This window comes from Limanda limanda, chromosome 7, assembly GCF_963576545.1.
Source record: "Limanda limanda chromosome 7, fLimLim1.1, whole genome shotgun sequence".
Taxonomy (NCBI): Eukaryota; Metazoa; Chordata; class Actinopteri; order Pleuronectiformes; family Pleuronectidae; genus Limanda; species Limanda limanda.
Window position 1 is genome coordinate 5,325,190 of NC_083642.1, and position 6,065 is coordinate 5,331,254.

Here is a 6,065-nt window from a genome sequence, read left to right on the forward strand (position 1 = left end):
TACTGTTGTTGGGAAATGGTTTTTGTGGAACCACAGGCCTCCTTTTGGCCTAAATGTGGTCAAAACCTGAAAACAAGCATGGTCTCTTTCTTTCTGTTCAGGAGAACTATTAGAAACCCAAGGAACTCAGGCTCCCAGAATGCTGCATGTTCCATTGTTCTGGCCAGTTTTACCCAGAGGTGTGAAAAACCACCAGGGTCAACTCCAATTGGTCACTCTGGCCCCATGACCTGTGAGGTCACCAGACCAATATATGGAGAGGTTTGCCCCAATTCTTTCTCTCCTTTCACCAACCCTCCCAGGAGGAGGCTGCCAGCTTCTCCTCCTGCATCGGCGAGTGGAGAAACCGGATTTCTCCAACTAAAATCTTCTCTTCCAGTCCAACGAGAGCCGCGCAGCGGTGCAGCTCCCAGCTCATCTCATCAAGGAAACCGCCTCTGAAAAAACCCAGCTCTACAAACTTCTAGCAGCGACTTGATGTCCTGCAGGTAAGAACTTCAAACCAGCGACTGAGCCACAGCTCGACAGAATAGCGAATGCAGAACTTTACGACCACAAAGCCAGCTATACTAGACGAAGCAAGACTGTTTATTTGATTCTGTGTGATGTTTATAAGTTTGATATATGTGGTGATATTATGTTTATAAGTTAAATGAAAGTTAATGATAGGTAGGCTCTTCACAGGCTCTCTCTCTCTGAATCTTTCATTCTCTGATTAACATTTACACAGACACCAGCAATATTGAGAGTTCTAATTGAACTAGATCTAAAGGAGAATGATCTTAATCAATAAATCGGCTATCTTTTCCCTTCCTTTGAAGGGTGGTTCCCCGAGGTAACTTTAACATACTAAAGTTATGATTTAAAGGGACTCTTACCTTTGTTGCATTTTTACACTTTTTTTGGATAAGGTTAAATTGGTATTAATAAGGTAATGACACTCTAAAATGCAAGACAGACCCACCAGGAGTAAAAACAAACAATTATTTCACTCTCATAATATTTAGTGAAAACTTCAACCAATACAATTTTTCGGACCGAAGGACCTTATTGGCCGACAGACCTGTCTGTTTGCTGCATGGACATGCAGGTTTTCCGTCTGCTTCTTGTGGCGCATTCGGGCCTGCGTCATCAAGGCATGTGAATGTAAATGTATATAACTTACCGAATCCATTGCTTTGGTAAACAAAAACTCACGTACGTGCGCGGAGGCAGTAGCTTGTAAGTCTGCTTGTAAATAAAGTTTCTTCAAAAAAACACCGCGGATGGGAACGAGGGGGTGGGGCATTGGAGGAAGGCGGAATGATTTGAATGTGCTGTAATTCTCAAATGCAACAAAGGTAAGAGTCCCTTTAATATTAATATTTTATATATTATTTTTTTATATTTTATTTTGATAAATTAGATTATTAGTGCACAACACTGTCCTACACACGATTTCGTCTTTACACTCAAACAACAACTCTGCCCCGACAGTAACTAAAATCTTTCTCCTCGGAAACATTTATTAAGCACTGCTCCCTGCTTTGCAGAGGTAAAATTAGTTCACGTAAAATTTGAACAAACCAGACGGGCAATTTGAAAAAAGGAACTGGATTGTTCTTTGAACAGTTCTCGGGCTGATTATTAAAAGCATTTAAAAGACGTTATCTATCTTTTATTTAAGTGAAATGAAATGTGCAAATCACACCAAACCTCTTGGTTGGAGAAGTCTTAAAAGTCACAAAGAGGATTACAGTGTTAACAGTTAAATATGTCAGGTCAAGAAAGACTGTCTTTATTTTATTTTTATTGTTTTATAAAAAAAAGAAGTATTTAAGTTAAGTTAATTTAAGGAAGACTTTTGTTTTTATAAAAACATGTATTTTTCCAAGAATTAGTTTTTAAGTTACATTGTACATTGTTGTTGTGTACATTACTGTTAAAAATCCACTAATAAAGTGAGTGTTGGCAAAACCGGTTGTCATTTTTATGTTGAGTCGGCGGGGGTGTTGTCGGCAGCTGCGGAATGTAACTTAGAAAGTAACTAGCAATCTAACTTAGTTACTTTTAAAATCAAGTAGTCTGTAAAGTAACTAAGTTACTTTTTCAAAGTAACTGTGGCAACACTGCTGGTTGGTCTGTGATACGATACAGCAGCCATAAAAGGGAAGCAGCCGTTTCAAGGTGTTAGTCTAAAAGGATAAATAAAACCTTTACCAGCAATTGTTATGGATGATGATGCAGATCAGGATGAAAAGGAGGAGGAGGCTGATGACCTCAATGATGAGAGCAATGACGAAATCGACTATTTTGAGGAGACAAATACAAACGTGTTAAAAAGGTTGACGGGATATGAGTCCAACAAATGCATTCACCATCCGCACATGAGAAGAGTAAGATCGGGAATGTGGCACTTGTAAGGATTTCAATATTTTAACTATAGTCTCTGTCTTTGTGTCTGACAGAATTCTAACCAAATAAAGATAGGAGTAGTTTTAGCTAGATATTATGCCTTCATACAAATGATTGTAATAACTGTTGCTGCTTGGTGTTAATAATGAATCTTTTAATTGTTCTAAATTCTTACTTCTGGCTTATTCCCTTCGCTGCACTCAACATCACACACGGAACTGTCCCTTCTGGGGCAAAGTCAGACTGACATTGTTTGGATTCAGTTGTTTCAAATGTTTACACAGTCAGGATATTGTATTGATACAGCAGAAACATAATATTCTTTTCTCCAGTGGACAACAGTTTTGCCCTCATGGCATCTGCTGGGTCAAGGCCTTTCAAGAAGTGAACAGGTTGCTAAGAAACTTTTAAAGAAGGAGTGAGATTGGGAGTGGCTCCCTGTTCACTTCCGTATTCAAATGCCAGCAGGATGGCCTACGCCTGTCCACCTTCAAAGGCCGAAACACAGTGGTTTGCGGTGACGCCGCTTCAATATTTTATAACCAATGTCATTCAATCTACTGTTATAATTATATCAAACCCCTTCTGTTCGGTGCCATTATTGACTACCTATTGCTAACTGATTTAGCCTAGGCTGTGATAATGGTCCATAGCTATGTTTGTTCAACTTCATTGTTTCTTAATAAATATTTTAATTAGACCAGACTCTTCTCATCTTTGGGAAAAACGAACATGCCGACACACTTTGTCAACAGAACTTATAATTATTATCATATATTTATTAATTGTTGCTGCTATCCTTAATAACATCTATAAATATTACTCTTATTTTTTCTTTATAACGTGTTTCTCTCTCTCTCTCTCTCTCTCTCTCTCTCTCTCTCTCCCCTCTTTTCTCTCTACAGTCGCCAAAGTGCTGCTCATTGTGGGAACTGTTGTGTTTCTCCATAATTTTAAAGGTCTCGACCTTCTATGTAAAGTGCCTTCAGATAATGTAAGTCATGATTTGACACTATGCAAATAATGAGCGTTAACTCTTTACTTTCTTGATCTACTGTGCTGTACTCGACTGCATTTGAAACTTACCCACAATTTGATGATCATACAGTTTCACGACGTCCCTTCTACTCTCTGTAAATAAAATGTAGAAAAATAAAGAGATGAGATCATGGAAGAGGCCAGAAATAACTCTACCAGGACAGATTATTTTTGATGATTTACCAATGGTTTCATTTATAACCGTTGCGTACGCACAAAACGGGGCCTGAAACGTGCGTACACCACTTCTCACTCAAACGTTGGGATTTATAAAAACAAACTTGACGGGAAAATTTGCGTATTACCACGCAAACTCTGACAAACGTTTTGGAGACGGGAAAGTGGCGTCGACGTGATGTGGTGAACTGAAGCAGATTATTGATCCAAGTCATCATTTACATTAAAACCAACAGCTTAGTTTTGCTCGCGTGACATATATGTTCCACACAAATTAATTAAAAAATATATAAAACAACTTACAGCAAATTACGTTTAGATTCCATTTAACAGCGGAGTTACGGAGCCGAGTCATTAATAGGTTTTAATAATATCTTCTAACACTGTGCGTGTATCATCAAATCACTGCAATGAACGTGACTGTGCCATCAGGCGCACAGAGCACACAGCGCACAGGAGATCAATTACAAGAAATGAAGAAACTTTCTTTCCAAATAATAGGGTTAGTTGTGGCAGCCACTGCTCCAAAAAATTAATAAAGTAAAAGGGGAATCAGGACACTGTGATCAGGGATTTGCTTGGATCACATACATCCGATTACAGTTGTGTATTTTTATTCATTAAGGCTGTGGAAACTAGTTTAAATCCATTTTAATCAAACTAGTCATCTTCAGCGTTTTTATATAATAAACAGTTGCTGTCATGAATTAATGCCGCTGGTTTTATGTTGAAAACTTGTAGTTGTATTCAGGGCCGGGTCTAGGCAGGGGCAAGAGGGGGCCTGGCCCCCTCAAATAAATGTTGTGCCCCCTCAAACTAAATCCCAATTTATAATAATAATAATATAATAAAGCACAATGCCCCCTCAAGATTTGTGGCTGCCCCCTCATACATGCCTGTCTAGACCCGGCCCTGGTTGTATTGTTATTTAATGCAGTTATGTGGTTTCCAGCTTTCCACAGGCAGAGCACTCACACCCTGTTCAGACAGTGTATAATACGGACGTACTTGACCAACAGAGGATGTGTGAGAGAAGATTGGGGAATAATTCTATTGAGCCATCCTGGAGTTTGGTATAGTTCTAATAATTGAAGAAAAAGAAAACAGTGAAAATATCCCCTCATTTGCGTAAATAGCCAATCACAGCACGTTGAAGCCGGAGCATCAGAAAATTATGAAAACACAACAATATTTTAGTTATAGCCTCTGTTTGATATACATTTCTCTTGTTCTTCCGTGGGACTATGCTCGTATCATATTTCCTGTCACTTTACTGCACAATGACTGAGAAGATTCTAAATCTAAATTTCCCTCGGGATTAATAAAGTATCCATCTATCTATCTATCTATCTGTTAAAGGGGGAGTCTGTGACAATGACCCAACACAAGGGGCCGCCTGGCTTCACGTTGCTTTCGCTTTGGCTCCTGATTCATTAGCTCTTCCACACTGACCTTGGGCGGCAACAGCAAGACCAAGAATGAGCAGGAGACGGACGGATGTGAGATCCATGACGAAACGCTCCACAAGCCCCATTTTCTGATGAAGGAAAAACATGCAGGAATTAGCAAGGCTCTCACAGTGGAACACAACCGGATAAACACAACCTCACGATAACAACGATATCAAAATCAAAATCAAATATATCGGATTTAGTCAGCTAACGTGAAGGCTCTTCTGTGTCTGGTCGCACTGAGCTTCTTCACACATCATCCGTAGTGACACTTTTGATCGGGTGAAAATGATTCAACACAACGGTTGAAGCCACGGGTTGAAGGGGTCCCGGGGAAGCTAACTACGTGATTCTTGACTTTATTGTAGCGATTTAAGTGACCTGATCTACGCCGAAATTAGCGTTAGATACTGGGTGTGGACGTTGTGTTCAACCAGCTGACAGGAAACAAAATGTAAAATTCACATAAATATGCGTAGGGACGTGGTTTGTCAGCCGGTGTTCCAATTTAACTGGGAATCATGGCAACTGGCGATTTGTTGTCTTTATTCCAGATGTTGCTGGTCGGTTGCAGATTCGGCTTCAGATTCGTAATTTTTACAAAACTCCTGTGTTTGAAGTTCGGTTCAAATAAACGTAAAAAAAAACCCCATCAAGAGTTAATATAACATGAGCATGTCAACATCACGTTTAGACAACAATATAAATGAAAAGGGTAAAAAAATGAATATAGTATAAAAGAACAGGATTCAAAACGACATAGTGAATCAGTATTAGCTTTTGACACTGGTGACCATTACAATGTGCACACATCAAACACGTGACCTGAAAACATCCCTCACATCAACGAGATGGAAGTGAAAAGTGCTTTTGAGAGTAAAGTTGGTGAACGTGCTTTTTTGGACGTGATAAGCTTTGTGTGTCCTCCTGTCGCTGCTCATTAATGTCAGCAGACGTGATTTTAAAAGATGAGCTCGATGACGAGCTTCAGTCATCTGAGAATGA